The sequence below is a fragment of the Rissa tridactyla genome, chromosome 4 (assembly GCF_028500815.1).
Source record: "Rissa tridactyla isolate bRisTri1 chromosome 4, bRisTri1.patW.cur.20221130, whole genome shotgun sequence".
NCBI lineage: Eukaryota > Metazoa > Chordata > Aves > Charadriiformes > Laridae > Rissa > Rissa tridactyla.
Window position 1 is genome coordinate 48,114,046 of NC_071469.1, and position 24,771 is coordinate 48,138,816.

The 24,771-nt window shown below is 48.4% G+C and overlaps 1 protein-coding gene across 5 annotated transcripts in view; it reads right to left on the bottom strand.

Moving 5' to 3' along the window:
- Positions 1–12,049, bottom strand: part of PRDM11 (PR/SET domain 11) — a 44,525-nt gene extending 32,476 nt beyond the window's left edge. For 3 of the 5 annotated variants that reach the window (XM_054199870.1, XM_054199867.1, XM_054199872.1), the window contains exon 1: positions 11,334–11,537. The gene's annotated coding sequence lies outside the window, so the exon portion shown is untranslated. Of the gene's footprint in view, positions 1–11,333; positions 11,538–11,847; positions 11,986–12,032 lie in introns of those variants that run through there. The other 2 variants (XM_054199869.1, XM_054199868.1) reach the window with 2 other exon arrangements.
- Positions 12,050–24,771: the final 12,722 nt, after the last annotated feature.

Genomic DNA, 24,771 nt, shown 5'->3' on the forward strand with positions numbered 1-24,771 from the left:
TAAAATACATTAAAAATAATTCCCTTAAACTGGAAACTTCTCATTTTTGCTATGTTCAGCTTCCTGCATTTTTCTCACAGATCTGTAATTTAAGGGTAGGGAGAATTACATCAACCTGGCTGATCCCCTCTACGTCACATGCCCTTACCCATAGCCTACAAACAGGACAAAATCTCCACCCGAGTCTAGCAGGGGGAAGAGAAGCCAACATTTCATCAGAAGTTCACCTCAACTGTTAATCCTCATCACAGACAAGCTATATGTGAATCTCTCTAGTTCTGGGTACCAGTCCGCATTTCTTTCAAAGGTCCTGCACCCAGTGGGAAAGGCTGGAATACCCGGCATGTTGGGACGCTGCTTTGAGCAAATGGAAAGAATCACTTCCCAGGTTAATGGCTGTAACAAACCTCACCATCTTTGGTCAGGACTGCCAGTTACACCTCTTTGCCTTTGGCTTCTTCAACATAAATATATATATCCATTTATAAAGTTTAAACAAACGGGCACAAAACCCCGCACTAAAACAAGATGCTATTCTACCAACATTTTTCTCCTGAAGGACAGAATAAGAGTACAACCAAGTGGCAGATGTAAGCCTTGTTCCTTAAGGCACCACTGAAAGGTGTTTGGAAGCAATAGTGATAAGCATTGAATACAAACACATACATAGCAGAGCCCTGGATATGTACCCATGTAGTATCTTCTCAGTTTTCCAACAATTTTCATCATCCTTCTTTGTAACTCTTTCAATTTTCTCTATATTCAAGATGCTGGCACCAGAAAGCCACGCTGATTTAAGACTGAGTCTGAAGTAAATATAAGGGTTACAGACATAAAACCACCTCATCACGCTGATTCACTACCTCCTCGTTTGTGTGCCCAAAATCACAGTTGTCTTTTCCAGCTAGAACTTGGCACAGAAAGCTCTCCAGAGCCCCCTGCCCATTCTGACCCCCACGTTCTCACATGGGGCTGCTCAGGACACAGCCTCCCCTTTGCAGATCATGTTCAGGACATGCTTTTCCAGGTTCATAACTCTCTACTTGTCTGCATGAAAAGGGTTTTGTTTCAATGGGTCCATTCACCAAACAAACTGCATTACTCCGTCCTTCCTCTGTCAATAGCTAAAATTCATCAAACTTGTTTCATCTACACATTTCGCCAGTGGTGAGCCAAGCTTTCTTCTGCATCATTGAGTAAGCATCGGCCAGAATTGGCTTCTCCCTTCCCCTCATTTGAAGGGAAGGGTCATCAAGTCTACTTCTTTGAAAACACAGTCTCCGCATATCATGTTGCGGAGACTCTTCTGTAAAACGATCAAGCTCTAGCTTAAAATAGCTGGATTATTTGCTCCCCTCATCTAAGATGGCAATGCCAGAGCCTTGATCTTTTGAGGCTGAAAAACCATTTTCTACATTCATCTTAAAGTTAATACACAAACGGTTGATTTATTAGTGTGCTAATACTGTGCTTTAGCTTAGAGTATCCTTTATCCTCCTTACTGTTTACACTGACACTTCAGTTTATTTATTGGATGCTGACTCTCTATCAATCACTACCTTCACTTCCTAAGCCACTCGTATTTTATTGATATTCTTTGGCACTAGATATTAATTGGGTTCTCACTCATGCACTGAGTTAACTGCCTTATATACCTAAGTATATCACATCTACGGATCTTTCTTTAAACCAACGCTAAGCCTCTCAAAGAACAAAATCAGACATGTTTGAGAAGTATAAGACCCTTTCCATAACATCAAGTTTCAAGCATGAATTACTTTATATTTACCCAGGATTGGTGTCATGCTACCCAACCTACCATTTCCTAGGCCATGCACTTGGCCATTTTCAGAACTGTCCCAACGCTATCACTCCTCCAGTCTCCTGGATTTGCTGTGATCCACCAAGACTGATTAAAAATTAACATCAGCAGGCTTGAGACCTCCTCTCTTTTATCTAGTGCTTGCTTTGTTTTAAGGGAATGTGCTTTTTCCTAAGCGCAGCTGCCAGCAAAACTTTGCTTACTGAGAGAACCCATGATACGCAACTCCTGGATCCCTACTTGTAGGACTCAACTTCTGGATAATCAACTTATCCTCTCCTTGCTGCTGGCCCAGATGACAGCCTTGATGGCAATCAAGCACACACAACTCAACAAAGGGAAGCTATGTTTGGGTCTGGAAAAGTTAAGTTTTCACCATGCAGACGCTTTTATAGAAAGCAGAGATGCGAATTTACTGCTCAAATGACCTGCTGCTCTCATCCATGGACAGACAAAAAGGCTGGAGTGAAGAAGCTCTTGGTAGTCATGCCACAGGCTGGGCTACCATGGCGCTCCTTCTCTTCTGCTGTGCTGGGAGAGGGAAAAGACGCTGGAGTGCCTTTAATGTTTTATAAGGCACACGCAGGAAATTCAAGACGCCCTGGTCGCGTCCTGCCAGCCTCGCCGTGCGCCTGGGACCCTGCCACATAGCACTCAGCACCCACCAACCCTGCCACCAACCTCACCCAGCCGCCCACCGCGACCTCACCCACATCCAGAAGACCCCTGCGTTGTGCAGGCTGGCCAGCCTAAAACTTTCCCTGGGTGAGCGACACCAGTGATTCACATTATTTGAACATCGACAGAGGTAAAAAGGGAAAGGGAAGAAGGCGTGGGGGCGGGCAGGAAGCAAACCCCAGACGCTACTTTCTAAATAGCAGATGTGGCTATTCTGGCTAGCAAACTTCCACTTTAATTTCTAACCCACAGAGATGGGAAATGATTCATGAAAAATCAACAGGATAAAATTAGCTGGAAGGCAGAGAGATAATTCATGCAACCCAACCGTCTTGGGCTGAAGTGCCAGCACTACCAGCGCTGCCTGGCATTTCAGCCTCCGGTGCCCTTCAGTGGCTGGCACCTGGCCAGCAATCAGCTCCACATATATTTCCTTAGTGTCTAAATTAGCCCCTCTGGAGAGCACATCCATCTTTTAACAAGACGGCCTTTCACTCAACACTTTTCTAGAAGTTCCAGTTTGTTTTTAAAAAAAAAAAAATTAAATAAAAATTACCTGGAGTACTCTTTTTCTTCCACTGGTGAACGCTTAGTGGCATTAGAGGGGATGGACTAATGGGACAGACAGGATTGCACACACGTCTGTAAGCCATGGACAAGCTATGCACGAAATTAAAACTGCCCCACGGAGTCAGAAAGTGCATTTCACTCAGTGCATTCCACCGGAGCATCCTTTTCCTGCACGAAGCCACCAATGCACTCAACAGTGACAATCGCACGCTGGTCTGCCTTTATACGCACCGGTGATTTTTGCAAGACTGCCCTTAAATTCTGTCACGTAAAAAGCATGAACTACAAAACAGTTTTACCCTCGACACAGCCACATGACAGCAAGTTTCCTGAGCAGATGGAATTACTTACAAATAAGCTTTTTATCCCAAAGGCAGATGAGAAACCCCTACCCCTCCTAGAGACCTCTGGACTTCCATCAGGCACTCGCTTACTGAGCAATGCCCTTCCACACCACCCAACTCAAAAGCTTCAGGAATCAATCGTTGAATTCTAAAGCCTCTGCAGCACCAACACCTCTAAGCAGGTAGTCTCAGCTGCAGGAGAATCCCCATTCAATTGGGACCTATGCGTACAGACACAAAATAAAGATGAAATCCTGCTTTTGTACAATTTGTCCAGTTGGTGCCCATTAATTTCTGTTGAAGGATGCAACATGACGATTCCTCTATGTTGGTTACAGTGGTCTGAATCTACTTGGGTTTCAGGACATGGCAAGCAGCTCCTTTCTTTTAAATTGTTCAGCAAAAAGAGACAGAATATTTGGGGGTGGGGGAAATGAGCAGCTAGGAGCAAATAATATTTTCATTTGTTCCTAAAATTCTAACAAACTAGCTCAGTCCTTTAAAAGCACTAATAAACACACCAGGCAGAACAAGACCAAATCAACTATTCCACAAAATGCAGAGGAAGCAAAAGCAAGAGCCGTATTGTATTTATTTCTCCTCATTTGTACCCTCTTGCAGGCCATTAGGGAGATAAGATCTCACAGTACAACAGACATTATTCAGGGCTGGTAAATCTGTCTACAGGTTAGGGGCTCATGTTACACTGCTTGGATGAGTACTGGCTGAGCATGGGTCACACCGACCCCCTTTTCCTTGGGGCAGGCAGCAGTCCAGATACTCCCGGTGTCAGATCTGCCAAGAAATCAGATATCCGTGTGCTGAATTCACAACCACCACCATTTGATCTGCACATTCCCTTCCATACAGAGAGGGATGTTCGGACCCTGTATATCCTAACGCAGCTAACTACAAAAAAAATTCCAGCAGGGCCCAAATGCTTCTGGTCCATTCCTTCAACACCCACTCCTTAAGTGTGTCTTCTACATAGAAGGTATTGGGTTGCACAGAAATTCCTGGGGCCTCTACACTGCGGACATTTTAAAAATGCTGATTAGCAGAAGCATGGAAAGAGCCCAACAACTCATCCAATTCCAGTCCATAAAGAAGTCACAATGATTTCATGTATGGAAGGCACTGAGGGACTACAAAAGTTCATCGACTACCCCAAAAGAATTCAAAAGCAACATTTCAACACCTGACTACAGAATGAGACTTACTTTAAAAAAAAAAAACAACCAACCAACCACCAGTGAAGTCCATCAGACCTAAAAAGGGTGTGCCATCCAGAGGGACCTGGACAGGCTTGAGAGATGGGCCCGTGCAAACCTCACGAAGTTCAAAAAGGCCAAGTGCAAGGTCCTGCATGTGGGTTTGGGCAATCCCATGCACAAATACAGCGGAGAACGGATTGAGAGCAACCCTGAGGAGTGGTACTCGGGGGTATTGGTGGATGAGAAGCTCAACACGAGCCGGCAATGTGTGTTCACAGCCCAGAAAGCCAGCCATATCCTGGGCTGCATCAAAAGAAGCGTGGCCAGCAGGTCAAGGGAGGTGATTCTGCCCCTCTAATCTGCTCGTATGAGACCCCCACCTGGAGTCCTGTGTCCAGCTCTGGGGCCCCCAACATAAGAAGGACATGGACCTGTTGGAATGAGTCCAGAGGAGGGCCACAAAGATGATCAGAGGACTGGAGCACCTCCGCTACAAAGACAGGCTGAGAGAGTCGGGGCTGTTCAGCCTGGAGAAGAGAAGGCTCCAGGAAGACCATATAGCAGCCTTCTAGTATCTGAAGGGGGCCTACAGGAAAGCTGGAGAGGGACTTTTTACAAGGGCATGTAGCAATAGGATGAGGGGTAACAGCTTCAAACTGGAAGAGGGTAGATTTAGATTAGATATCAGGAAGAAATTTTTCCCTATAAGGATGGTGAGGCACTGGAACTGGTTGCCCAGAGAAGCTACGGATGCCCTGTCCCTGGAAGTGTTCAAGGCCAGGATGGGGCTGGTCTAGTGGGAGGTGTCCTGCCCATGGCAGCAGGGTTGGAACTGGATGATCTTTAAGGTCCCTTCCAACCTAAACCACTCTATGATTCTATGTTAGCATCTAATTTAGTTGGTGCTAGCTCTCAATGCGTCCAGCAGATGCAGTAAGTGGATCCACCTTCCTGGTGGTACTGCTTTTGCAAGTGAAATGCAGTGTTAGCTGCTGGTCTGCACTGAGGGTCAGGTACCTCTGCACCCATCCAGCAGTCCTTCACAACACGATTTAGAAAAAATTTCTCAAGGAACAAAGCAACTTACACACATACCATACATGAAAAAGTTCTCTTCCCAATCACGAAGGCAAGAGAAATTTCAATAATTAAAAATCTTCTGTTCTTCAAAACCAGAACGATCTCATTTGAGCCCACAAAAGATAATCTGCATGCCTAGGTGCATACACATGACAACTCTAGAATGTATTTTATTCTTCACAAAATTATGGTCACGTGTCAGTATTGATTTTTCCTTTGGTCAGTTTCTGAGTGTTTTCATTACTTTCCTCTGAAGGGATAAAAGCACTGGATTCTTCAGACTGTGCCGTATTTAACATTCATATTAGCCTTTCCAAGCAAAAGGTGTCCAATTTAAAGAAAGCAGCGGACCACATGAAGTACTCCAGCAGCCTCAGAACAAAAGAAATTTATTTAAAAAAGACAAAACACAGCAACAGCAGCAAAACCCCCTGGTACACAGAGACACAAGGAAGTCAAGTTTATCCAAATGAAAGGTGCAAAGAGGAACATGCTAGGAGTGGAAAGGTAATCCAGCCAAACTTACAACGTCTTTCAAGGAAGATGCTGTGTACACTTAGTCTGCTTAGTTGTTTGAGTCTGCAGTTGAAGGACCGCATTTAACTCCACTCAGCATATTATGATACACTTTCAAAATAAAGCTTCATTGTACTGAAGAGGAATGTACTGGACAATATTTCACATTGGTTATCAGCCTGGAAACAGCTGATGTCCCTGCCCAACATCAATTCCAAGTACTGGCCTTCACCACCCTGAACCACTCTGAAAGGGTGTTCGTGGGTAGCCACAGGAGCTGTGTGCCCATGGAGCACTCAGGAGCCGGGAGCCAGTGCTCCCCGGCATGCAGGAGTGACCTGGCTCGGGGACCAGCAAAGGATGCTCAGTGCCTTGGCTCCCTGCTGCGCAAGGCAAGAGCACCGCTGGCTCTCATGGGTAGCTAATTAAAGCAATTCTAGAGCTGCCGCACAAGATAATTCCCCATATCACCTCCCATGCACTTTCACCACTCTGTCCTCATACATCACCCCCAGTACCCACGGTCAAGCTTCCAGCCCCCAGCAAGTGGGCCACCGGGAGCGCCAGCCACAGCAGGGCTCGACGCCGACACTTATTTCGGAACGGCAGTCCCCCCTCCAGAACAAGTCACAGCAGTTGAAGTAGAACTAGCCTTGCTGAAAAGCCAAAGCCTAAGGAGGAAAAACAGAAAAGGGGCAGAGAAACGAAGCCATTTATCAGAGCGTGCTGAAATCGGACGATTTTTGCCCTTCTGATGGGCCCCTTATTGATGGCTGTCCGTGACCGAGGGACTGCACTGAAACGGTCTTCTGCAGTATGCATTACCGATTTCCCTCTGGAGGCTGCCAGTTTCTGCAGCTTAAACCTTAAATCATATGTATAATGTTTTTACCTTCTGACTGCGGAGAAACTGTTCCGAGTCTGAAATGCTGGAGCGCTGCCTCCTTGCCTTGCGGAGAGAGGAGGGAGGCCTTTGACTGGCAGCTCTCGGGGATGTCGGCTCGCACAAACACAGCAATGCCCAGGAAGCACAACTGCAACGCCTGACGGTTAGCAGAAACACAGATTCTTGAAATTATGTGTGAAGTTTGGGACAGAGGGAGGAAAAACGCTGGTGCTAGCACCACCTTCACCGACTCTAGCTGAAGCCTAAAGTGAGACCTCTAAAAACTCACAGTGGACATGTGAAATGCCAAGTTAAAATTTACACTGGTCCCCCTTCACCGCTGCTTTCTGCCCTCCTTGCTCACAATCCTCCAGGTCTTTTCTGTTAGTAATGTAGTGCCTACCACGTGGTAGGCATTTTAAAAGAACTACTATCTAATGTGGGATGCCTGTGTTGCCCTCCTCGCCAGCTTTCTCCTCCATCCACCTTGGCTGCTCCCACTTTCAAAGAAGTCACAGGACTGCTCTATGTTTTCCACAGCTCTTTGTTTGGCCTCTCACCTGCAAACATTCTCCCTTTGCGAAGAACTCTTCCCTCACCTTCTTTCTGAAGATGCCACGCAGGGCGACAAGAACCTGTCTCTCACCTTGTGCTCTCCACTTTCTCTTTGGGAGGCTGGACTCACTGCTGGCATCCACTGGCATGGGCAAGTTTAACTAGCAGGGATTCCTAAAAAGCAACATTTTACTATGCAGCTTTAGAAGGACCATTGCTCTAGGGGCCTTGTTTAAAAAACACCTTCAGCAGCAGAGAAGAGGTCACCGGGAGAATGGAAGAGCCTGAGGAATTAAAGTCTTTGCTCCACTACTGTAGAGAGGTCAGTGCAAGAGGAAGCACTGAAACTGTCTGCAGCTGCACCGGAGCTCTGGTCCAAGAAACCTCACCCTGTACAACACAGCTCCGGGGCGGGTGCGCTGTAGAAGTGCCCGTGATGAAATACACCACAAGCCTGACAACACGGGGTGAGACACAGAGCAGCAAAGGCAGCAGCGCACAGCAGGGCTGCCCAGCAGCAGGGTGGCAGGAATTCTGCCACTTGCTCAACGCCAGCAGTTTTTCCAGGTGCAGACCCACTTCAGCAGCTACGCCTGTGCCTCAGGCAGCTCTCAGTCCTGGGGTCCGAAGGACTTGTACTCAGGTGAGAGCCCAGGTCAAAGATCTCAACGCTGATGCAAGAAGACAGATAAGTCTATCCGGATGTGCGTCCAACTGACTCCAGATTTCTTAAAATGCCAAAAAGCTGCAATCCACACTGAGGAAGAAAAGTGATGTTTGCTTGTTTTGGCCTTCTTGAGAAAACCAGTTGTTCACAGGTCTCAGATACACATGTTCCCAACGCATCCAAAGTTCCCACCTGCACTCCCGCTACTGGGAACAAGAGTCATTACTCCTTACAGCTACCCGGCCTCGTGTATTCGTATCAAGTTTTAACATCTTAATTTTTCCTTCCGGAGGTCCCCCAGTTCACCTACAATTTATAATCTATTTGGCTGACCAAAAACCCCAAACACCAACCCTAAAACATTTTGTCCTTGGGACCACGTTTAGTTTCTTCATGCAAATCTTCACACATGTGCCAGTAATACCAGATCAGTAATAACAATTTTAAATATGCTACTCTGAAATGCCATGAATTAAATGAGGCTTTTTTGATGGTGAAGGCAGTACTTTAAGAGCTTTGGAAACGGTTAGTAGCATTTGCAGCCAAACCAGCAACAGAAAGACCCTGCTACCAGCAACTTTAAGAATAAAGATATAGGTAAAAGCACGTGCTTCTCTGGTGTAAATGGATACAGGGGAGGAAAAAAAACAACCCCAAAACACAGCTTTGCTTGTGAATTAACCAGCATGAGACAGAAGTTACAAAATGAAAGAACACCCAGAAAGGATAAAGTGTACGTGGTACTCTTTATAAAAAGACCGGAGACCTCTCTTGCCTGGGCTTGTCGTTTCCCCCCTCACTACATGTACTTTACTGATTCCTGACTCAGGGCGGTGACTTCCATTCGGTGGCTCGTGGCCCCCCAGCCGCTGCGGCAGAGCAGCCCTCCCGCTTCAGGCTCCTCTTACCCTCCTCCAACCTGTTTTGAGCGGGCCCATCGCTTTCCAGCAGGCAAAATGAGTAAACCACCAACCCCGACCCCACCCCGATAAGACCGACCTTGCCTTAGTACGACAAAAGTAAGATTTCAGACAAGCCTTTGCTTTTGTTCTTATTACATAAAACCAGATATGACTCTCACAATACTTAACCTGTCAGAAAAGCACAAGTAATTGCTACCAGCAACCAGTAAGGCTCACGATGAGAGCGCCCCCCACAAACTGGCCCAGAAAGCACTGTGCTTCACACATGGTCCACCAAGATGCCAGAGGAGCAACAGGGCCGCTCTCCTGAAGTCAGCAAGCTCTGCAGCAAAGCCGGCACCGAGCTGGGAGCACAGGACCTCCCTTGCACTCCATGGACATGGCCACCAGGCAGGAGGGAACGCTGGCTTCCCCTGGTCCTGCTACTCCACACCACAGCGGGATCAGTCAACTCAGCACCCAGCCAAGAGCCAGGGCAGCCTTCAGCATCTCCCACTCCTCCCTCCAACCCTCCCTTGGTGAGTGGTTCCATCTCCTTCCACCGCCTTTCCTTGGCCAACGCAGCCCTTCTGCTGGCCACACCAAGAGCCCCCACGCCTGAACTCGTTCGTGATTCGAGAGCCCTGTGCTGCTCGGCCCCGTGCTAAGCTATTATTTTTGCAGTGGGAACACTTTTGGTCAAAGCGCCCCTTGCAAGAAGCAAATAAGCATCATCCGAGTACTTTCATTTCCGATTGCAACTCGCACTCGAAAACAAAAAAAACGCGCCGCCGTCCTCCTCGGGGATGCGCGGCTATTGTGGGGTTTGTACACAAGACATGAGAAAGTCGAAAGGGTCATTTCCCTTTCCACTTTCATTGCTTATAAACTCGGTGAAACGGAAATTTAGGGGGAGACGGAGCCCAACCCAAGCAGCGTGCCGTGCTCCCGCTCCACCGGTCTCTAACAGAGTCAAACCTCTCGCCGGCAGGACCGGATCCAGGGGGAATTGCTAGATATTTGGGGCCGGGGCTCAGCAGAACAAGACGCACACCTGCAGTACTAGAAAACAACCTTTTCTTATGGTCGCATTGGTGTTTTATGGTTGTTTTGGGTTTTTTTTTCTTTTTTTTTTTTTTCCCTTTTAAGCTGGTTCTGCCAGTTCTCCTCCCCGTTAATGAGAGGCATTAATCACTGGGAAAAGAGGAAGCAACAACCGAGCCAACAGCTTTGCCCACAGGCCAGCATATTTTTTTTTTTTTCAAAAAGGGATTTGAAACAGCACACTGGAGGCATCGTCCTTTTCCCTTCGGAATGTGCCAAGAGATATACAGGAATCGGGTTTAAAAAAATGTAACATATATATATATATATATAAAAATCACGTTATTCTGGAGCTTTTACAAAGAAGCCAGAAGTACAGCGACTTAACAATAATAATAGAGGGGGGAAAGGCCAGAAAAACAGGCATTTGGTGAAGTTTTTCCACGCGAGTCAAGCAAAGCATCCCGCAGCTACCGCGGGGTTCCCGCCGCCCGCCGGGCTGCGCCGGGCCCCGCTCCGTCGCGGAGGATGGAGGGAGGCCCGGCGCAGCCCGGCGAGCGGCGGAAACCCCGCGCCGAGGTGGCCCCAACCCGCCGAACGAGGGCCCGTCCCACAGCGGGGCGACCCGGCCGCCCCCGCCGTCGCCATCCCCGGGGAGCGGCCCCGCCGCCCCGCCCCCGCGTTCCAATGTGGCGCGCGCCCGCCCGCCCCCGCCGCCCATTGGCTGCCGCCCGCGTCACTCGCCGGCCCCGCTAACGGCCGCCGGTGGGGGGGGTGTGGAGGGAGCGAACGGGGGGGGGCGCGATGAGGGGAAGGGCGGGAGCGGCGCGGCGGGGACGGGCCGGGCACAGCGCCGCCCGCCCCGTAGGGGAAAAGGCAGCCGGGGGGGGGGGCCGCTACCTGTGCCCGCGGGTCGCCGCCGACCCGCCCGCTATGGGCACCCCTCATCCGCCCCCCGCCCCGGGATGGGCCAGCTTCTCGCCACCCCACCCCCCCGCCCCCGCGCTCCGCAGCCATTTTCGTGGCCACCTTGGCTACCAGTGGGGCTGACTCACCTCGGCGCTGCGGGCGCGGGGGGCCCGCCTCGGTGTCCGGGGGGCCCGCTCCGCCCGGGGAGGGGAGACGGGGTGGGGGGAGGGGGGGAGAGCCCAGCTGGCTGCGCCCTCCCTCCCCGCCGGCCCCGCTGGCTAGTCCCAGGCGAGGACGGGTCCCGGGGCCGGGCCGGGCTCGGCGGAGGCGGCGACGGCGGCTCCCTCCCTCCCGGCCGTGACCACCATCTTATTAGCACAGGAAATGACATGGAGAACGGAAGAGAGGGGCGTTCGGGGGCCGAGCCCGGGGACCCCCCGAACCGGGGGGGAGGCGCCGCCGGCCCGGCCCGGCCCGGCCCGCCAGGGCTCCCGGGGCCGCGGCTCTCCCGCCTTCCCTCCAAATATCCGGGGTGGGAAGAGGGGGGGGCGAAATAAATAAAAAACAAACCCCAAAAGCCGCACGAAGCAGGGGAGGAAAACAAAAAAAACCAAACAAACAGAAAAAGCCGAGCAAACCCAAACCGCCCCCGGTTCCCACCTCCTGCTCTGGAGCCGGCGAGTTCCTCGGGGAGCCGGCGGCGATCTGCGCCCGCCGCCGGCCAGGGGCTCGGGGGGGCCCTTAAGGACAAAACCCGCCCGGGCGGGGGGAGCCGCCGGCTGAAGGGGCCCGGCCCGGAGGAGCCGCTGGGCTCCCCCCCCCCCCCGCCCCCCCCGTGCCCTTACCCCGAGCGCTGCCGCGGCCACCACCTGCCGCCGCCCGGCAGCCGCCGCGGCGCCCCGCCGAGCGGGACCCGGCCGCCCGCCTCGGGGGGACGGCGGTGAGACCTGTCCCCGCCCGGGGACGGTGCCCCGGGGCTCCCCCACCGGCCGGGGGAAGGGTCTGAGCGGCCCCGGGGCGGGCCCCTCTGCCGGCGGCGGGAGCCCGGCGGTGCGCGGCTCCGGTCGCCCGTTGGGAGCCTCATGCCCTTGTGCGAGCGAAAAGCGAAATGCGGAGGATGCGGTGTTTTCCCTGGCGCTCGGAGCTCGATCGTATTTCAAATTACCCCCCCAAAAAAGCAACCCACCCAACAGCAACGGCGGCAACAACAACAAACCCTGCACTCGGGCTCTGTGCAGAAATTACGGGCAGCATGACGGATGACAAAAAGTAGGCATAATTTAATAAACAGAGGAAGCATGTCTCACCAATAAAACAATTTCTAAATAAAACCATCTGCAAGCATTAAATTTGAAACAATGCAAACTGTTGAGCTGCTTTGCCAAAAGAGGCACAGCGGGGGGTAAAGAGAGGGATGGATAAATAGCCATAATTTTCCAGTTCCTTTGGTTGACAATGGGCTTGTATGCAAACAGGGCTGTGGTGACAACGTGCATGCTTGGATACTTGGAACTACTTCCCTTTTTCTGCAGCCCTGAGAAATACCCTTTTCTGCAGTCTCAAGAAATAAAATTCTTTCCTAATATCCTCCACCCTGAGGTGCCTACTACAAAGGGATGGTGTGGAGCAGAGAAAAAGCAGTGAGGGCATAAAATAAAAAAGGACGTAGCCCAAGAAAAACAAAGGCCCACTTCTGCCATCCTTGAGCTGCTTCTGCTGCCATCACTGAGAGTTTGGGAGGTGGCAGGACTTCAGGATCAGGTCTTGATGTATCACGTAAGTCGGCAAAAGATAATTTGTCTGCAAAAGAAGGAAGGTAATTAACTCCGGTTCGAAACAAGTTTGCTTCGCAAAGGCAGCCAGTGTGGCACAGATGATTATTCGGAAGTTCAAATGAGTATCATTTGTCAGATCTCCAGCTGTGGTACACTTTTTTTTCCCCATTTCCAAGCTCTGGGGAGAGGATTCCTACTCTGAGGGTGAGCGTGCTGTGTAATTTTACCCCTTCCAGTAATCGCAGATAGATGGACTTTGAGGCACTTGCACTTGCCTGGGAAAGACATACCATAAGCTGTCAGCACCTTCAGACTCCTCAGAAATATTAGAGATCCTAATAGAGCTGCCCTAGTTTGCAGTTTCTGTCTGTGTGCTGAAATGTGTGAGAACACTGAAGTGGCAGCAAGTACGACAATGGGCTTGTAAATATGATTGACGAATGAACCGAGGGAAAAAATAATAATTAAAAAAACCAATAAAAATCATGGAAGTAATACAAATGCATGCTGAATGCCGTGCTAATTTGGAGTAATAGTTTTGCTGTAGCTGTTATAGTCTAAGGCTGTAAGAGCAGGCTTAAAGGGAGGCATAAAGCTTTTATTTATAAAGAAAATTAAATATGTAAGTACAATATAAATAAAAGCTATTATGTCTCCTTGCAAACACAGGCATGCTAATTTATTGGGAAGGAGTTGCCTTCTCTTAATGCGTGCCTGTTGTCTCTATATGTTTAATAGTCGGGTGATAAAATGCCTGTGAAGAAGCTTTTGTGTCTTTTCTGTCTAGAAAGTAATTACAGAAGGAACACAGCACAAGCTTGTAGTCTCTCTGCAAAAATCTTACCTTTGGGGCTTGGAAAGGCTCCCCCTTCCTCAGCAAACTGCCCCCTCACTCATTAAGAAGACAGGATTTATTTTGTTTTAATGAGTGCTTCAGCACTTTTTCCTTGCGTTCAGCCCCAACTCCATCACCCACAGCAATTCCCCTCTGTCTGCCGGGCTCTCAGAAAAAACTTTACAAACGGCAACATCAGTTAGGAATGAGGTAATTAGGTGTCGACTTTCCAGTATTAGGCTGTCAAATCTGTTCCTCCATGAAATGCTGGATAGTCTCCCGGAGAGGCGAAAAGAGTTCTTCTACTGACGCTAAACTTTTAGCCAATGGTATAAAAAATAACGCGTGCAATAGTGGATAAAACAGAATCCAGCTTGTCAACAGCTACGCTTAAATGGTCTTCAGAGCTCAGGATGCTGGGAGTCCGCAGGTACCTCTGCCAGCTGCAAAGTCCGACCCCTGCAGCAGAAGTGACTGGATGTATTTTGCGCAATGAGCACATCATTCCCTAAAAACGCCCGGTGGCTCAGGCGCGACGCTGCAAAGAGGCGGGGAAGTCAGGACCTGTGCTGCTGGTGGGCTGGTGGGGGGCTGCCTCCCCTGGGGGTACCTGGCTGCCTCCAACAGTGTGCCCCAGAAAAGGTGGAGAAGCGTTGGGGTTCTCCTGTAAGCCAACATGCACAGCAGCTGTCACGTTACTGAATATTCTCTCATTTGAGTTTGCCAACATCCTACAAAACCACATCAATACCAAAAGGCTGGTGTCTGCTTCCCAGGCTTCGAGGAATCAGTTACTTGGGGCCAAACTGCCTCTTCCTCCAGGAAAGGTCGCTGGGTTGCAAGCCGAAAGGAAAATCCTCCTGCCATTACCCAGGCAACACCTTTCCTGCACACGGAAAAGATTCAAATCTGCAGGACCATCGGGCTGATGCTCTTAATCAGTGTGAAGTTAGCTGGCTGTTAAGTCTGTTAACTGGCTTTTAGCATTAAAAACGCTGGTAAGAAGCCACATCAAAATGAGGGACATTTCTCTTCCACACCGATGGGTTGTTGGATGGTGAATTGCAATACAGATTTTTCCCTTTGAAAATCTGAAAATGTCCCACAAAAGAAAAGAAAAAGGAAATTGCATGACTGAGAAGGAAATTCGGCCAGAAACTCATAGTTACAAATGACTGTAGCAGGGTGGGACAGGCCCCGAAAGAGGCGCGGGGGAAGAGCTCTTTGAAGAGCACGTAACTGTGCAGAGCTGCAGCTTGTGTTTATTTCTGCTGTACAATGGAAGCAGCGATGACCTTTACCCAGCAGTGCTGTGTCTTTTTCTTCATCATGCTATAGGAGTCTTTCACCGTTATCAGTAGAAGAATATGAATGCTTTAGCAGTCATGAATTTTGAACTTTGAAGTTCTCCATGAATTTTATGGATGTCACTGGATTAAGCCCCCAAGGAGGCAGATAACCATTACTGAGTTCAACTGGAAAGTAAGAAACTTCTGGGTGCAACTTTCTCCCCTTTTCTGTCTTCTCTGGGCCCTGCCAGTTGTGCCACCATCTACTGAGCCCATCCCAAGAGCTAACCTGAGCCTGCTTGCACCCGCACCACAGCAGTTCTGGTGCCAACAAGAGAGGAGGAAAAGGCACCGTTAGGGACAGCAGGGAGGGTGGGATCATCTTACCTGGGGTTTAGATTGTGTATGGAGCCAGGGAACCCCCCTGGGGATGCTGTAGAGCTATATGGGAATTCGAGGGTATGGTTTGATGATAAAGGTGCCGTGATGCTGCAGGTGGGTAGGGCCACTCCAGCAGGCATAGTCCCTTAGGCTGGCACTGCTGCCCTCTCTGAGCTGGCTGGCTAACTCAGAAGAAAATTAGCAGCAAAAGGAGGTGGTGGGACCATGCTGTTGGGGGAGAGGAGGAAAGCCGGACCTCATCTGTGGCAACTACAAGCCACTGGATCAGCCTCGGCATCCGCGCCTCGGAGGCAGTGCTGCCTTTAGGATTTCATGCTCTGTGGCGGGTGGGCGCTGCCACAGCTGCCCAGCCCCGGCCGTGCTGACAAGGCTGTTTGCAGGCCATGAACTGGAGCAGAGAGCTGAACTGAGTTAAAAATAATCCACCAAAAAAAGAAAAAAGCTGCTTAGTTATCGTAGTATTGGTGCGTGCATGTGGGTTGCCTTTTACCCAGATCGGTGCCCGTGTCTCAAGCTGCGGGGACAGCAGCGGGAATGAGCACTCAAACTGCAGCCAGAAACCCAGAGGTTAGATCACCTGCCCAAAAACCAATCCTGAAATCTTTTGGACTAGATGAGGCACATACAAATAGTGCCCTTTTCAAACACTGGGGTTTGAGAATTTGTGCTGGTGTGTTTTTAATGAATAATCAGAACTGCTTTTCCATACGAAATGGTCTCTCTGTATCTGGCCCAAAGACTGGAAAGCGAGGAATGTCTCTACTCACAAGCACTTCGGAACTCTGTGGTTTGTTTCTAGGCATCCGTCACATGTTTTGGCAGTCCATAGGAATGCGCACTTATGTATATCACAAGTAGCTATCCTGCCTTGAGCCAAATAACTTGTGTTAAACTATAAAGTTGTCTTTAAGAAAGACACTGAGCTCTGATCTGAAGAAATCAAGAGATAGAGAATTTATCTTTCCCTTTGTCCTCACCCTCCTCATTATGAATGTGGGCTTGGATTCTCTGTATGAATTTGGCTGCATCCACCTTCTAGCCACCAGTTCTTTTTATGCTTTTTTTTATATTTTGATACATTCTGGATATTTTCTTGCAAAGAGGCTATCTCCGCTGTAGTCTAGTCAACTCAAAGTATTTCTTTCTGGATAAGTTAGCAAATGGATCTCTTTAAAACTCTCAACAAAAGACATTTTCGCCAGTCCTCATATTGTTTTCCTGGTTTTCCTGTGAACCCTGCTCAGTTTTTCAACATGCCTGTTAAAATATGGTTGCCTGAACTCCCCCTGGCAATCTAGGGTCCACCTAACCAAAAATACACATAAATATATATATACACAAATTTTTTCTTTACAGCTATGCTATCAAGTTCACCCTAGTATTTCTTCATGTCATGACACTGCACGTTCCCAGTGAACTGTTTGTACTTTTACCCTTTCCAGAGCTGCTGTTACCCAGGGGATACCCAGGGGATACCATTCCATCATTCCGTGGGAATGGCCTGTGCCTGCACCACCATGCATGGCGCTGCCCGCAAAACCCCTTTCTGGGAATGGGCCCGTGCTTCTGACATCAAGCACTCTCAGATCAGGTAGCCTAACACCTCCTCTTCCCTAGTTTGCTAATCTTGATGTCACCTGTGAATTTTATCAGCAGTAATTTTATATTTAACGTTCTGGTCACTGATTAAAATACTGAATAGGTTAGATGTAAAAGGCCTTTTTAGAAAGTCCAGCCACATCACTGTCTGTGTTTGCTGGGGATTCTCCACCAACAATTTGGATTTGAGATCTGAAAGGAAACAGTTCTTAAATCTAGTTAATGGCTGCATTATTAATATAAACAATGCTAATCTGGATTGATTAAAATGTCATCAGTACTCAGATATCAGGTTTCTGTAATGCTGATAATATGCAGTTTATTCCTACCTCAGGGGTACAAACTCGTTACACCGGCTTATAAACGGGAGAGAAAATAACTCTTCTCTTATACACAACTACGTGGGTTTCATCTGTTCAGGGTACGCTGAATTTAAGTGCACATCCCAGCTGCTCCAAAGGTGTGTGCGGTGCCCTGCCTGACCCGCTCGGACGCCGACTGCCCAGGCTCAGCCCCGTGTGTGACTGCGGGTCCCCCTTGGTGCTGGGTGCCATTCACCAGCCCACCGAGCTGCCGTTTGCTTCCCTCCAACTGCACCCCAAGTGGTGGGGCTCCAGTGGCCTCTGCTCCTCTGTCCCACGGGACCAGCACATCTCTAAGAAGAGAGCTAGGAATGCATTCAGCTCCCTCCTGAGATCCACGGCTTCGTCCATGCTGTGGTGGGAGCTCCAGATGCTGCTGCATATTTTTTTGGCTGCATATCCTCACCCGGGGCTATTTATCAGTTCGTTACTAGTTGTTCATCTATTGCAGTACCTTTGAGGCTGAGCTCCTCAGCAGGGGACACAAATTGAGAGAGGTTGTCCTCGCTCCAGCCCGACTCTTGCAGTACATGTTGTAGCTTTGTTCCGTGCCGACCTTCGCTGAACCCTCTACCCACTCTTCTTGCCAGGGAGTCATAGCTACTCCGTGCTGCTTTTGGGAAGGCTGGGAGACCCCCTTTGCTGCTTGCTTCCTCGTGAGAGGATGGTCCTTATCAGGCAGTCTTACAGCCTGACTTTAAGACAGCCAGACGGAATGACTCCTGCACACATCATTTATTAATATTTCATTTTATTGGTGGGGGGGGGGGAGGAGTGTTGCACTTCCAGAAATGCTAACACGGTAAAATCACAGGCACTCTGTGCTACACTTATTACTAGCTGGTGTGATCCTTAGCAGGATAAAAAAAGACTATTTTATTAAAACAAGTTAATTCAACTGCACAACCGAGAAGAGAGCTCTGAAGCAAATAGTTCCAGCAGATTTTTGCAGGTGGAGCCTCCGCCATTCACTGCTGCACCGGCGTATTATGTTACGGGCACTACATCATGACAACATGATCTATAAATCTCAGGATTCTCTCTTCCAAATTAGAGACATGTAGATCAAATTTAGCTCTGAATTGAAGTTTTATTTAAGGTACCCAAATTCATCTACGTCAAATAAATACCTCTGCGTGGTTTTGAAGTCCTAGAGAAAAAAAAAAAGATTTTTGTAGCAAGTAATTTGTCATTTGTTTTTTTGCAGTCCAGACCATTTCATGTTTTTCTAATGCATCAGTCTGAAAATGGTTGTGACTGGAAGCTAATAATAAACAAGAAGCAAAATGACTGTCCAGACCTTATTGTCTGTAATGAGAAGAAAATTGGATACAATTATAAACCTTTGATTTTTTTTACTTATCTCAGCTGTTGATAATAGCATAATTGAAGATAATCAAGTTGCTTTGTAAAAAGAGCGTTCACTTAAAGGGCGACACATTGCACTTAACTATAGTATTAAAGAACGCAAGGGGAAAACAGCCTTTAATTTTGTATTAAAAACAGGATCTGAAGAAAAACAGTGGTGGGGAACTATAGTGTTGCCAACTCTCATGACACTTGGTATTTTCCTTAAAGCTTCTGATTACATGGGTTTCTCAGCTTTCACTTTAAAAATAGTGCTTTCTTGTCCTCTGGCTAAGAGGTTGCAGAAAGCCTGAGCTTCTGTGCAAAATATTTAAAGATTCCTAAGCTAGAAGTAAATAAAAGGCAGCCACCTTTTTATTATTACTTTAAATGTCATGATTTTAAAGCTAGTTCTGGCTGCTCAGTGGCTGGCTTTTCTCCCTGAACCCTGCAGGCTACCAGCGCTCCTGCCTAATGACAGTGGGTTTAAGTCAAGAACCACCTTTGTGTGTTCCGCGTTCGAGTCGCACCTGGGTCATCTTACAGTCTCTACATCTTCCATTAATACAAGTAATAACAACCAGTAACAAAAGTAATAACAATGACTATGATGCAGGGTATTTTTAAAGCAAAACAAGCTACTTCATCAAAAGCATTAAAAGTGTTCAAGTCCCACTGAGATGAAAACAGTGTTTCCATGGGTAAGACTTGCATGGATAAGCTATTTCAGAAAATACCTTTTTTTGAAAAATGAGAAAAGTTTCTTTTCTCATTTTCTTTACCTTTTCTTAGATGAGCTTAATTTTTAGGTGGGGCTAGAATATCATGGTTTTGCCCAGTGAAAGCTTAGTTTCCTCCGAAAGCTGAATGCAATTTTCTTTTAACTAGAAACATTTTTAATGACTTGCTTATCAAAGAAAAGGCTGCTTGGATAATAGAAAGTATTAAAAGTGTATTTAGTAACTATTTCAATAAAAATAGATACAGACTGAAGATGAAATCAGTAAAAGCTTTGGATTTTTTTTTTTTACTGTTTCGAAATTAAAACAGCTTCCACACTTTAAAAAGTTTCACCCAAATGGGTTTTCATGTTTTGATCAGTTGTAAGAACATGCGAGCAAGGACATGCCTTAAAAGTATGGAGTACATTCAGTGGATTTTCCTACTCAGAATGTTTTTATTTTATTTTAAATTACCACTACCAGTTTCATCCAGACTTGTCTGAAAACCATTTGTCTCATGTTTTTATAACTAGCCCTTCCAGTAGGAGGAAAAAATAAGTTGGAGGGTTGGGTTTTTTTTATGCGATTTACTTTGTGAAAATGATAGTACATTGTGTATATTCCCTTTCATTGTTTCCCCAGTACGGGCATTTAGGCAACTTCCCCTGTTTGTGTGGGTCTTTCATACTTCAAAGAAGAATTGGGAAAATTCCCAAGCCAGCCCACAAACTCTTGCAGGTATAAGCCTCTATTGGCTTCAAATCATTATTTCAAACTGGCCGGTGCCAAAGGTTTGGAGCACCCTTCCCGCAGATCCGCGTTGCTTGCCGTGCTGGCTCCCCAGCGTTGCCGGACCGAAGGCTGCCCCCCTGGGCCAGAAAACCCATTCCATCCCCGCTGTGGAACGGGGCCCATGGAAAGATCCAGAGATCGCTGTTGGTTTCATTCCCCAAGCCTCTCGCGTGGAGGCATTGCCAGTGGGCCACCTGCCAGGATGCTCCATGCCAGCCTCTCACAGAATCACAGAATGGCAGGGGTTGGAAGGGACCTCTGGAGATCATGTAGTCCAACCCCCCTGCCAGAGCAGGGTCACCCAGAGCAGGCTGGACAGGAACGCGTCCAGGCGGGTTTGGAATGTCTCCAGAGTTGGAGACTCCACCACCTCTCTGGGCAGCCTGTTCCAACTCTTTCCAAAGAGCTCTCGCTCCTTCCCGCTCTGCCGGCTGGGGATGCGGGCTGTCTCTGCCCTAGCAAAACCCACGCTGTCACCCTCTCGAGTCACCCGGACCGCGCGTCCCCGCTGCTCGCCCTCTCTCCAGGCGGGGCTGACGCCTCTCCCGACCCACGCACTCGCCGGGCTGCGGGGTCCAGCTTTCCCGCAGCCAGCCCCGGCTCTTTCCAGTCCTTACCCCCGGGACAACGTTGCTTATTTTCCATATTTCCCTAACTTTCCTTACCTGCGGGATGTTCCTCTCGCATATTCAGCCGTTGCCCCTGGGGTGGCTGCCGCGCCCCCCGCCTTGTGTCCCCCCCCCCCACATCCGCCGGCGAGGCCGGGGCTGCGCCCCCGCGCGTCCGCGGAGCCGGGCACGGCCACGGGCGGCCGGACTCCCCCCTCTGCCGGCCATCCCTGGGCTTGCACCCGCCGGCGGCGAGGAGGGACGTGTTCCCGCCGGCATACGGTGGCCCTTACAGGTACACGGTGCCCAAAAGCCACCAACGCTCGGAGGTGCCCCCGCAGCCGCGCACCCCCAGCACGCCCCGCTCGACAGGGAAGGACAGGGTAGGGAGGCTCAGCTGTGCTGAAATGGGAGCAAAAAAACCAGCCCCGTTTTGGGTTTATTTCACAAAAAGCAGGTGTAATCATTTGTAACTGCCATTGCTCCATGACCTTTGCAACAGAGACCTTATTGCGGCTTTTCAAGACTTAAAGGTGGCTTGGAAAGACAGAGGGAGACTTTTTACCAGGGCCAGTAGTGATAGTGCAAGGGGTGACTTTTAAGCTAAAAGAGGGTAGATTTAGATTAGATATAGGGAAAAACTTCTTTAGTGTGAGGGTGATGAGATACTGAAACAGGTTGCCCAAAGAAGTTGTGGATGCCCTGGTGTGTCCCCTGCTGCGTCCCCCTAGTGTGTCCCACACAACAGAAGTTGTGTGCCCTGGGTGTATCCCCCTCTCATGATGAACACATGCTGATTTAAAACAATTTAGGCGGGAGACACATCTGTCAGTTTCTAAGCATTTCCTTTTTCCTTTGCACCTAGCTGGTTTTCAGTGCCATTTTAAAACATGTTTTCTCCTTTCCAATTTCATGCTTGACATACTTATTCCAGAGACAAGGTTTTATTATTTATTTCATTATTTAAGTTTTGTATTATTTGATAAACCTAGAAATTTTGTTAGTTTCTCATAGAATGCAGACAGTTCTTTTGGGAGTAAAAATCTTTTTTTTGCCCTTGCAGTTGTCAGAAATGTGTGGCTGATGCTTCTTTTAACTTTGGAAAATTATGCATTAAAACAAAGGCTGACAGAAGATTAGCCATTCGTTTATGCGGGACCTAGATTAAAAACAATTTTGTTTTGGGCTGCTACAGAAATTTCATTACCAATTCCCTCTGGGTCACTTAGTTGCCGTCACCACCAATAGACAAAGCATAAAGGAGGAAATGAAATGTTAGAAGATGAGTCCGCTCACTTTATGCTCCATTAGGAGCATTAAATGACAAACAGCAGCGATCACGTTTGCCAAATAATTTAAAAAAAAAGAGAGAAAAAGATATTTTAAACAAAACTGGGCTTTCATCAGGCTTCCTGAAGACTGTGGAGGCAGAACAGCAGCTTTAGAGCAGGATCTTGTGAGGCTTTCCCTGGAGATCCTCCTTCACCTGAAGTGCAGCAAGTGTAGGATTCCTCCCGCAAAGGATAGCGTTGTTTCTCTTACCTTTGGTGAACCAGCAGGTGTAAATTGGTTTGTGAACAAAGTTGCGCCTCTATATATGGGGTTTTCCATATTTTTCCTACCCTAGCTCATTTCCAAGGGTGGAAACTAAGCTAGGGCGAGAGGGAATTGTCAGGAAGGTATTTTGTGACTGGGACACTCTGTACCAGAGAGAGAACAATGTGGAGTGAAGGGGAGGGGAAAAAAAGCACTGACAGGAGAGGGTGGGGTGTGGAAATACAAGCATCACATCACATGGTAATGCTGAACCCTGCAAAGCCCCTTTCCACCCAGCACTGCTCATCCTTCAACCAACGGCAAAGCCTTCTGGATGCCCACATGGGCACCTGCCTCCTCTTAATGTAGCATTAACCTTTTCTACATAACTGCAGCAAATCAAAATCACTTTAGTCTTTTTCTCAACTCTTCTTCTGCCATTATTTGGCTCCGTGCAAGAGCTGCTCAGAAGGTTTGGGTATCTCCGTGCTGCAGTCACAGCACTACACATGGTGCCAAGTGGAGGCTCCTGAGCTGGTCTGGAGCTTGCGAACTCGAGCAATGGCAACAGCCTGTGGCAAGGCAGAGCCCAGTGTGGGCTAATAAGACACCTGACCACTAAATGGCTATCAGGATACCAGCTAGTTATTTTGAAGGTAATTTTGCTACCTTTATACTAGAACACAGTAATTTCTATGCCATCTTCCTCTGTGCCATATGAGTATCTAATATGATTTCCCACGTACCACAGTCTCTGAATTGCTCATTTGGGTTTTGAAAACAGGAGAATGTGCACTGTATTTCATCAGGCATACAGTGCCAAAATATGGTAGGCCAGTGCTAATTTACATTTAAAGTTGTATGGTTTTATTTGTTAATTTGTATTGCTGGAAATTAGTTTTGGGCAACCTCTTTATCCTTGGGGATATAGATCCATAATGTACATGGCTTTTCTCCTCTTCATTGTTTTGCAGTTTGTGTTGTCCAGAGCTCTGTTATTGCACTGTTTCTCCAGCAAGGGGCATGGGAGACCTTCAGCTGAAGCCTGAAGCCACTTCACCGTGGCTTGCTGGGTTCTTGGCAAAGCTATTTCTTGAAGTCCGGAGAGTGCATGTTTCTGTGTGTCTCTGAGCTGCCTAGAAGGACTGAAACAAACGAATGCTCAAGGTACATTGGCAGGCTGCTCTCCGATGCTGCCCCCGTGCTATCATTTACACTAGTTTGGGTCAAAGACTGGCAGATTCAGAGTAGCTGTGAAAATAAAAGTATTCCTTTTTCATTACTGCTTGTACCTTTACAGGCTTCCTGGGTACTTGCAGTGGTATAACACGTCCCATTTTGTAAGTGTGTACCTTAAGCGTGATTTCCCAGACCCTGGAGCTGAAGGATGATATCTTTCCTCTCACTTTCTGAGCAGCAAGCTGACCTCTGCAGCTTCAGAGCAGCCACAGTCCCTCTCAAAGCGCTGTCAGTGAACACTGCGAAAGCCCTGGACGCCCTGGCTCTGAGGAACATTTCATGGGAGGTTTGTTTCGATTTTTCCTTTCTTTGTGTCCTTCCGGCTCCCCAGCGACGCGCTTGCCCTGGAAAACACCATCACCAAATCCAAGGACACAGGCATGTGTTGCCTGCTTTGCTGGTTGCCTTCACATGCACCATCAAAAGAGTACAGCGTGTGTAGCTCAAGCCTGGATGCAGTTGCGGGGTGATGGGGGAACTGTAAGGGGACCAAGCGTCTCTCTACCGCGCAGTTAGAAGCACCAGGCCAGGTGGCCGAGGAAGATACAGCCTCAGTCACTGCAATAAGTTTGTTGGTGTGGGGTAGATGTTACTGAGTGAGGGCTCACGCAGGACCTGCAGAGTGAACCAGAGCCAGGCTGCTAAACTTCTGCATTTCTGCTGACAGCTGTGGTATCCAAGACATGGTGTAATTACACCAGTTCTGATCCACAGTGCTGTGGAAGGGTCTGTGCAGTGAAAAGCAGAAGGACTTGACCAACAGCAGAGCTGGCAGGTCTGTAGTTGTGACTGGTGCTATCACTTCACAGTTCCCAGGGTAAATCTCACCAGCCCTTTTCCAGGCTGGAGGGAGATTTCCTGTTAAGATGATTTTTCATTTATCCTGTTCAAACTTGATTTCATTGTTGCTGGATGGAGAAGCTGAACGTGTGTCCTGGTTTGGGGTGAAGGGGAGCCCAAAGCACGACAACGTGCCCTTTGCAATGCCTTCATCCTCTCTGGATTTATACTATTGTTCTCTCTCCCATCACAGCCACACGGTCCAGGAGCTTGGACCAAAACTGGCTGCTTCTGTGTA